Consider the following 10,798-nt stretch of genomic DNA (forward strand, 5'->3'; position numbering starts at 1 on the left):
TTCAAAAGCATCTAGGTGTTTTCACCCATTAAAAATCTGGCCTGTGGTGAATATTTGGGAACCAAGTTCTACACATAAGTGATTGTGTGAAAATTAGCACTAGGGTCCTGGATAAAGAGGCAAAATAATGGTTGACAAAGGCAATCCCATTGGTGGGTCAAAGGAAACGGAAGAAATTTTTACACGAAACCAGAAAATCAGTCAGCCTTAAAGTCACGTGATCCCAAAGAATAAACTCGTGATTTAAAAAGAAAAAAGAACAAAAATTTAGAATAAAAAACTAATGTTGCAGTACAAACAGGAAGCATTGCACTAGAAACACTGGGAGATGTGATTGCTGAAGCTACTAGCAACGATCAATATTTTCAATGATTATTTGCTATTAAAATATCAATTCAATAGCAAGACATCCATCTGCACAATGTTAATGATGAAGTGCTAAAAGAAATAAAAAATAACATTTTGAAAAGCAAATAATGTAAAGGAGTGTGTCAAGGTTCCTTCCCCACTCTGAACTCTAGGGTACAGATGTGGGGACCTGCATGAAAGCCCCCTAAACTTATTTTTACCAGCTTAGGTTAAAACTTCCCCAAAGTACAAACTATTTTACCTTTTGCCCTTGGACTTTATTGCTGCCACCACCAAGCATCTAACAAATATATAACAGGGAAAGAGCCCGCTTGGAAACGTCTTTCCCCCCAAAATCCTCCCCAAACCCTACACCCCCTTTCCTGGGGAAGGCTTGATAAAAATCCTCACCAATGTGCATAGGTGAACACAGACCCAAACCCTTGGATCTTAAGAACAATGAAAAAGTAATCAAGTTCTTAAAAGAGGACTTTTAATTGAAGAAAAAGTAAAAAGAATCACCTCTGTAAAATCAGGATGGTAAATACCTTACAGGGTAATCAGATTCAAAACATAGAGAATCCCTCTAGGCAAAACCTTAAGTTACAAAAAGACACAAAAACAGGAATATACATTCCATTCAGCACAGCTTATTTTCTCAGCCATTTAAAGGAATCAGAATCTAACGCATATCTAGCTAGATTACTTACTAAATTCTAAGACTCCATTCCTTTTCTGTTCCTGGCAAAACAACACACAGACAGAAAGAACCTTTGTTTCTCCCCCCTCCAGCTTTGAAAGTATCTTGTCTCCTCATTGGTCGTTTTGGTCAGGTGCCAGTGAGGTTATTCCAGCTTCTTAACCCTTTACAGGTGAAAGAGCTTCGCCCACCCACCTCCTGGATCCCAATAAGGCCAGGAGGGATTTTAAAGGTGTTTACCCTTCCCTTTATATTTATGACAGAGTGAAACAACATTTACAGTGAACTACAAGAAAAAGACACCCCAATTCAGGTAACCAGAGCAGCTCAGACAATTTTGTGAACAGCTGCCAGACGTATCCAGACATAGAAATGGAGAAGCGATTCTTTTAAACACTAAAACATGGATGATAATTAGAATTTGTGGAGGGATGCAGTGCACGGTCATAAACTATTCCACACTGATTCAATAGTGCATCAGGTGAGATAGGGAAGAGCTGCCTTGCCTAGGCCTTTAACAGCACAGCCTTGGGAAGAGAGTACTAAGAGAGGTACCGTCCTACAGGGAGAGGGGTAAGAGGGAGCCCCTCTGCCCCTCACATCCTATTTTTGCAGCCGTGACAGCTGGCTCTCCCCACTGGGGGTGGATAACTGTCACCCCCCACCCCCTGACTGGCAGTGCCCATGCCCAACCCCTGCTTCCGCCCATCCCTGATTCAGCCCCTCTCTGCCCCCTGCCTCCAGCTGTTTGTCCCTCCTGGGTGGTCCACTTCCCCAACACAAACTCAGCCCACCCCCGCTCCCCAAATCTGCTCCCAGCCTTCCAACCCCTGTGAGCAGCAGGGAGCAGATTGTCTGTCCAAGTGACTGTGAGGTCAGAGTCAGGGCAGCGGCTTCAGCAGATGTTACTGAGCATGCTCAGCACATCCGTGCTGCTGAGCAGTTAGTAGGCGTATGCTTAGCACCAGCACAGCTGCAAATTCTGACGGGCAGGCACCGGGCAGGGGTCGCTAGCTAGTCCCATCTCTCTCCCGGCTGCCCACTGCTCTGGGCTTGCACTGCGCCCTACAGCTCCCATGGGGCGGTAGCCGCATTCCCCTGAGGGGACAGAGAGGGCAGAGAAAAGGGGTGGCCAGATGTGGATCTGGCAGCTCTGGCCAGCTGAGGATCTGGCGCTGCAGCCATTCATCCTGGTTTTAAAGCTGATTTTTTGGTACATAGGTGTATATGCAAATACGTTACCTTGCATATAGAGATTGAACAAGAGTAAGTGTCCTTATTTCCCTAATCCCCTCTCCCATACCTTCCTCTCTTCGCACAGATAGCTTGTCACAGACAGTGATCTCCCTCACTTCCTCAGGGAGCTGCTTCTGCTTGGCTTGTTCCTGTAGGTTACAGTAGCCTTTTCCCACTGTCATTTCCCCAGCAGTCTGTTATACAGTGGGCCTATTAAGAACTGAAATGTGAGCCACAAGTGGCGGTGACTGTAAAATGTATTAGAGTTAGGGAAAAGCTGCAGTGTGTGCAGACTCAAAAGCATTGTGGTGGGGAATGAGAATGGGAAATGTGCTGCCTTGTGGTTAATGTCACGGGGGAGAGAGGGAAGGAAGGGAGGAGGGGAAGGAGTTGTTGCCCTAAGCAAATACCAAAGATGAGCTGCGTGTAAAACTAATGTTTCCATGCTTATTTAAACTGTCTGTTATGGCAGGATTGTTTGTACCAGTACAAACTAGACACATACACTATAGAAGAGCTAGATATTATGATTATTACAATACAAGCCATATCTGAGTAAGATTTGTGGAAACTGGGGGAGACATTTGTGTTACTAATGCCATATTCTCTGCCTTTTTAACTTCATTTGGGTTGTTCAGGATCCAGTAAGCAAAGACAGAAGTAAATGTGATTACTGATTATCACAGACAGTGCTCCTCCATGTCACACTCCTATATGCACTGTTTGGTTCTCCTTAATACTACTATTATTTAGACCAGGGTTGCTCAAACTTCATTGCATCATGACGCCTTCTGACAACAAAAAATACTACATGACCCCAGGAAGGGGGAATCAAAGCCCAAGCCCCACTGCCCGGGCAGGGGGGCCAAAGCCCAAGCCCCGCCACCCTGCGGGGAGGGGAAGGGCAAAGCCGAAGCTTGAGGGCTTCAGCCCTGGGCAAAGGGGCTATAATCTGAGCCCCACCGCCCAGGGCTGAAGCTGAAACCTGATTGCCACTGCCCAGGACTGAAGCCCTCAGGCTTCGGCTTCAGCCCTGGGCAGTGGGGCTCTGACTTTGGCTTCAGCCCTGCGCCACAACAAGTCATGCTTCACAGCGGAGAGGGACTATAAGGTACATCTTCAGTGCCAGAGCATTCCCTGTTCCTGAAACCACCACTTCAGATACTCCCTCTCCTCGCAGTCTTGGCTGGGAGTCTCTGCTCTGTTATCCAGACTTCTGCATTATCCCAATCCCTTCCTTGTCCCCCAGCATGAGATGCATGTACCTCAGGCTGAGGAACAAGGAAGGGATTGGGATAATGCAGATATTAGGATAACAGGGTTTCGGATAAACAGGCGTATACTGTATCTCATGTCATCATTTCTCTACGATTGTGGGGACTTTGGGCAGTGGTGCACCTCAGTCCCTCCTATTCTCTGCCTATGGCACATAATAATTTAAACTCCTGTGGGATATAATACTTTAGTCTAATTTCAGTTGTTGGGTTTAGTATGTGGGTGCTGGTGGCCTGTGATATACAGAAGGTCAGACTAGATGATCTGTCTCTAATGTGCTTTTCACCCCAAATTAGAAGCTGCACATTTGTGTGTCTTGTGAATCAGATAAACTGTCTTTCTACATGTGAATAATGTCTCTTTTTCTATTGTAAGCCTTACAGAAGGTAGAATGCTTATACAATCAAAATGTATGGACTAAATCCACTAGATTTAAAAGACAATATGGGATTTATTTTGTTGTTTTTTTCTAAATCAAGGGTTCTCAAACTTCACTGCATTACGACCCCCTTCTGACAAGAAAAATTATTACATGAGCCCAGGAGTGGGGACTGAAGCCTGAACCTGCCCGAGCCCCACTGCCCAGAGTGGGGGGCCAAAGCAGAAGCCAAGAGTTTAAGCCCCAGGTTGGGATCTGTAACTTGAGCCCCACCAACCAGGGCTCTTTGGCAAGCAAGTCTAATGCCAGCCCCAGTGACCCCATTAAAATGGGGTGGCGACCCACTTTGGGGTCCCAACCCACAGTTTGAGAACCGCTGTTCTAAATGATGGTTGCACTATAGAAGTAGTAGGAGTCTCATGCAGGGATCCTAGAAATCTGTTTGTCATGGGAAAATGTGGAAAAACCATCCTGTGACACCCCCACAGGCTCACTGCTGGCATTGGCAATCTATCAGCAGCATGGATCTCTGGCCGAGTCCCCAGTGCATCCCAGCAGTGGGCCAGAGCACTTTCCCCTGGCTTGGGGTGGAGTGAGCTAGTGAGAGGCAACTGACCCCAGTGCTCTGCCAAACTCAGCTTCACCACAAAAAAAGTGACAGAACGGCATTCTGGAACATTCTGGCACGACTCAAGCCCTGGTGTCTCCTCATTTTCATGGTTGAAAAATTGCTTATATCTGGAATACAGAATCATTGACCTGAGGTTATAGAAAGTGGTATTTACCCTAAAGGAACAAATCCCACCGCATTCTAAACTTCCTGCATGAATGATTTTTTCATGTCCCGCATTTTGGGTTGTTGTAGGTTGAGCTATATGGATTCCACAATCTAATTACAGATAGTTGCCTGTTTATTTATAGACATTCCTATGGCACTCATCACTGTAGTATTTGAGTGCTTCACAGCCATGTCTGACTTAAGCCTCACAACACTCCTGTGAGGTAGGGAAGTATCATTACCCCAGGTTTCAGAGTAGCAGCCATGTTAGTTATCATTATCCCAGTTTCAGGTATCAGGAAACTACGGCAGAGAGAGACCCAAGGCTATACAGGAAATCGGTGTCATAGCCAGGATGAGAAGCCAGATCTCTAGCTCCCGATTCTTAGATCTCACCTCAAGACCTCCCTGAAACAAATAGCCTGTGTACTTTGGCTATCTGAGTCAAATAAAAAGTTAGAGGTCCTGCACAGCAAATTTAAATGGAGTTATGCTCAAACAAAGGGGAAATGTTTATTGGCAGGCCTTGCAAAGGGAGGGGATGGGTAGAAACAGATAGTGCCCCAAGGAGCTTGTGAGGGGGAAGAAAAATTATGTAATATACAATTCAATTTGCCTGTACAAGCCAGGGAGGTGGATGGTGCCTGGGTGGTTACCAATGCTGCTGATGCTTGGAAAGGGGCTTGGGAAAATATAGTATTAAGGACGTGATGTTGGCTAGACCAATAGTTCTACAAAGATGCTGTAGGAGACATTAACCTGAAGACTCTTAGCTTGGGTAGCTAGGCTTTGGCAGAGGTTCCACCATCAGCCAAGATTTTTTAACTTTTTATTTTTTCTCTCCGTTGTACATTACATCAGTGGTTGCCAACCTTTTCTCTGCCTTGGCATACCTCGATCTCCAGGGGCTCTTCCCCTCACCTCTGGCTGGCAGCTGCAGGAGGGAAGGGGAGGGGCAGAGGAGGTGACCCATTGCTCTGCCCCTGGACGTTGAGGGGCAGTGAGGCAGATGGCCAATCAGAAAGCGGCCTTTCCAATCAGAAGGTGGCCAATCAGAACTACTTGTTCTCATGTCGTTTTTAAAAAAATTCCATGCACAACTGTTTGGGCCTGACCGCACACCGGTTGGGAATCACTGCATTACATACACATTTAGGGATTCTCCTGTGGGAGACTAGCTCAAGGGAAAAGAGAAGTTCAGTCTCTGGCCTATTTAGTCTTTTAGCCTCAAATCTTACATTGTGCCCAAAGTATTGCATTTGATGTAACAGTGCTCCTTGCCCTATTTTTACCAAGCTTTTGTTGGGACCAGGGAGGGGATTTCAATTCAGTGAGACCCTCTCCACAGTTGGAAACTCCATGGTGGCTTTCTCACAGACCCATTTGTTGGGGTTGAAACAGCTCTCAGCCAGAATCTCGTCCACTCCACAAACAACACAGCTATGGCTGTCGCTGCTGCCAGTAACATGAAGCCTAATGGAAGAGAGTGTCAGAGAAGTAGATTTTACTCCAGTGATGTGCCAGTTGGGCATGTTAACAGCTTTCACTAAGAGAGCTTTCCTCGCAACCATTTGCGTTAAATAGATATTAACAGAAGCAAGCAGTTTTAAAAAGTCTGGCTAAGGATTTCCTGCTCTGCCCTGCCCTCACCTCAGTTATTCAAGTTTCACTCCTTTGGTATTTGTGATGTCATAAACCTACTAGTTCTCCCATTGTCCATGGAGTCTCTCAGTTAAGAGAGGGTAGGCAAGACCTGAATTTCTAATGTAGGGGTGGAAATTTAAAATAAAATACAAAACAAAACCGGAACCCTTTCAGGCCACTTTTGGCAAGGGCCCAATATGTTGTTTTCTTTGCAGGTTATCTAGAACAAGCCCAAGCACCTCTACACAACAGGTTAGGAAAGGAAAGGAAGAATCCTGTTTTCAAGTCAAACTACAGGAGGAATTTTAAGACTGTAAGCACTATGGGGCAAGGACAGCCTTTTTGTTCAGTGTTTGTCCAATGCTAGCACTGTGGGGCCCTGGTCCATGACTAGGACTCCTAGGTGCTATGATACTACACATAATAAGTGGGCAGAAAGTACTGATCCCAACTGGCATAATCTTGAGATGGACGAGAGTACGATGGGAATGCAATATCAACTGATGCAACCATGGACACTACTAAAATGTCAAAATGCCTACAAGAGATCAGCTCTTGGATGAAGAGCAATTGGCTTAAGCTGAATGCAGGCAAGACCCAAATGATGCTGGCTGGAGAGGGAAAATGCTTTGAAGAACTAGATGAGACATTGTTATGACCTTCGACTGAAGGCACACAGCCCCCATTCTTCAAAGTGATAAAAAAGCTTGGGGGCCGGTTGGACTCCTTACTCAGCTCCTTGGATCCAAGGAGCATTAGTATCTGAAACTGCCCTCTTTCACTGTTAGCTTGCTAGGAAACCTAGTTCCTTCCTTCCAGATGAGGACCTGGCAATAGTGATCCATGCATTTGTCGCATCGAGTCCGGGTTACTGTAATTCACTGTATCTATAGCTGAATGTGAAAAAAAATGCACAGGCTGCAGTTGGTACAGAACGTGACTGCCTCCCCTCTCCATGGTTTAGGCAGTTGTGAGTACATCAGGCCTGTATTCAAGCCCCTCCCTGGCTTCTAGTCAGCTGTCAGTTTAAGGCCTTGGTTACTATTTCTCAAAGCAGTTAGCGAATTAAGCCCTAGCTTCCATCGAAGATCAAATTTTGGTCTATGAACTGCTGAGATCGCTGTCCACCTCTGGGACAAATCCCAGAACTGCCCACATGACAGCTGGGCACAAAGTATTCTGAGCCAACGGGATGTGGCTGTGGAACAATTTTCCAGAGGAGACCTGGCAAATCAAGAGTCTGGCTGTCTTAAGGAAATGCTGCAAAACTTTCCTCTTTAAAAAAGCCTTTCTGCAGTAAGAATGACACTCAAAACACTGACTCCTTAAACCCCCACCTACTGACCAACCAAAAATAGGAAATTAACAAAATGTAAAACAAAACCCATTCCCCAGAAGTTTTAACCCCCAGAAGGGAGAAGTGCCAACAACTCCATGAGGTCCACAAGGGACTTTGCACTTAGTATAGGTCTTACAAGGAAGGCACTGATGGTCAGATTTCTAAAGGTATTTGGCACCTAAAGATGCAGATAGGTGCTTCTGAAATTCCCACTAGGCATCTATGCACCCAATTTCATTCACATCAATGAGAAGTAGGTGCCTAGGCACTTTTGAAATTCTGACTAGGTGCCTACCCACATCTTTAAGCACCTACATGCCTTTAAAAATCTGGCCCCAGATACTATAGTGGTGGGCAGCAGTATAAAACAGATCTATTTAATTAATTAAATAGAGGTGTTCCTCAAAAGGAATGGTAGAGGTGGTCACTCAGGTACTCCTAATAGCCATCCCCTTCCCTAATAACTCAAGAACACAGGAAAACACAGCAAATTACAAATGGATAAAATTAATTTTTGTTACACAAGACAGTTGACCTGTGGCACTCACTGCTGCAGGAGGTGAGAGCCTACTACTGTAGCTGGTTTTAAAAGAGGTAGCATAATTGCATGAGCAGTAACAGTAGTTGTAGCTCAGTATCTTGTTTCAGGGCATGAAATGATCACCTGTGTGTGACAGAAGGAATTTCTCCTATGCACCGACCCCTGCTCCAGTTGTGCAATGTTGAACATAGGATTGCATTCTGGGGGACTTTCACCTTATTCAAAAGCATCAAGCACTGCTTTCTGATACTAGGGCTGTCCTTAGGGTCTTAGTGTCCACCCTCCCGCTTCCCTGTTCTAATTTGACCCTTCCTGCAGGCTCCCACCACAGCTGGCTGCTGCAGCCTGGTGAGTCTTCCTCCGGAGGGGATTTAGTACTTAAAAGTGAAAAAGCCTTTCAGCCTGCCAGACCTATTCGCACCACAGTGAAACTGTTAAAGAGCCATGAAGTGAGCTGTAGCTCACGAAAGCTTATGCTCAAATAAATTGGTTAGTCACTAAGGTGCCACAAGTACTCCTTTTCTTCAAGTGGTAAGGAAGCCATTTAACAGGCATTTGCCAACCCCCAGGTATACACTGTCAGTTTTACAAAAAACAGTTGTCCATTACTGTAATATTTATTCAGAACATGTTAGTCTACAGGACCTTAGTTTAAAATTTGCTTTAAAAATATTTCATTAGTGTGTTGCTGAAGATTATAAAATCAGATCTCTAAAAAATCCTTGCATAGATTTTTAGATGCACAATCTGAGTATTCATCTTTAGCCTTAAATGCTTGGATTGTCATACATATCATTTTTTAAATAAATCCTTCAAAAGACCACCCTTATCTAAAATACACATGTGAACCCCGGCTTCAGTTGGGCATAAGGGCACCAGTTTAAAAATACTGCGTAGGGCCCCATAAATCCTAAGGACGGCCCTGTCTGCCACAGACAGGATACCAGACTAGATGGGCCAGGGGTCTCTTCAGTCCTGTGATCTTTTCATTTAGTGCAGTAAGGACATTGCATAAACAATAGAATCCTTATTTGATCCAAATAGTTTAAAATTAATAATAATAAAAGGGAATGGATTCAACATACTTCTCTGCTGGTAACCCAGCACCAGTCACCCACAGCCATCCGTCCTTCCCCTTACTGAGTCCAACCCAATAGTAGCCTTTTTCCATCTTCATCCTGTTCATAATAAAGGTCTGGAAGATACAAGACCAAAACTGTTTCAGATTGACAGGATAATATTAATTAAGGCAAAAGAAAGAAAAACATGTAACCAGTTGTCCCAATGCTCTTACGGGAAATAATCCATAAATAAAATTATAATAATGTGCAGTTTCATGACAGCTTCCATTCTAGAGCTCTTTATGAATATCAGCTAAGTCTTATTAACCCCATTTTAAAAATGGGGAAATTAAGGTACAAAGAGTGAAATTCACCCCTGTGCAGCAGGCCAATGAATGCCACTAAGTGGTGCTTAGACACTGTTTTTGACCTTCTGAACATAGGTGAATTTGACCCAAAGAATTTACGTAATTTGAAAAGTCATACAAGCTTGTGACAAGAGTAGGAATGGAATCCAGGTCTCCTGACTCCCAGACCTGCATGTTAACTGCAAGACTATTCTTTCTGAGCCCATATTAATTGAGTGCAACACTCACTTCCCCTTGTAAAAAGAAAAGGAGAACTTGTGGCACCTTAGAGACTCACAAATTTATTTGAGCATAAGCTTTTGTGAGATGCATCCGATGAAGTGAGCTGTAGCTCACGAAAGCTTATGCTCAAATAAATTTGTTAGTCTCTAAGGTGCCACAAGTACTCCTTTTCTTTTTGCAGATACAGATTAACACGGCTGCTACTCTGAAACTTCCCCTTGTGAATACATAATAGTCCCCTGGGAAAGTGGTTAAAACACCATATCTAGAAACTTCTAAAGAAATGAGTTAGATAAAGAACAGTGAGCATATTTTTCAAGGAACAATACTGAACTGGCTAGTGGGGTGCGGGCACTGGACTAAGTGCAGCCTAAAAATAGTAATAATAGTAATAATAATAATAATAAGGCCTTTCCAGGATTCTCTGATGTTAGTATACTTTGGATAGAAAGATCTCTATTACTGTACTTTGTCCTTAGACAGAAGTAGGATACTTTGAAGGGACTCTGGTTAGCTTGTGAAGTGACATGGGGCCTTATTGGCATAATCTCACTTCCCCACACAGGAAGCTGCCTCAGACTGGTAGGGCTTGGCCTGTGGGGCTAACAATCACTCTGTAGATGTTTGGGCTCAGGCTGGAGCCTGTGCCCTGGGACTGTCCACCCTCACAGGGTCCCAGAGCTTAGGTTTCAGACTGAGCCCAAACGTCTACACAGTCATTTGTCAACCCTGGAGCACGAGCCCAAGTCAGCTGCCCCAGGTCAGCCGTGGGTTTTTATCCCTGTGCAAGCATACTCTCAGGTTAGGATAATGAAGGCCCACGGATCCCAGGAGGTGGTGGGGGTGGCAGCCATGATGGTGAAACTCAGTCCTCCCCAGAAGTCTTTTTCTTTAAGGATTCACAAAA

The sequence above is a fragment of the Lepidochelys kempii genome, chromosome 1 (genome assembly GCF_965140265.1).
Source record: "Lepidochelys kempii isolate rLepKem1 chromosome 1, rLepKem1.hap2, whole genome shotgun sequence".
NCBI lineage: Eukaryota > Metazoa > Chordata > Testudines > Cheloniidae > Lepidochelys > Lepidochelys kempii.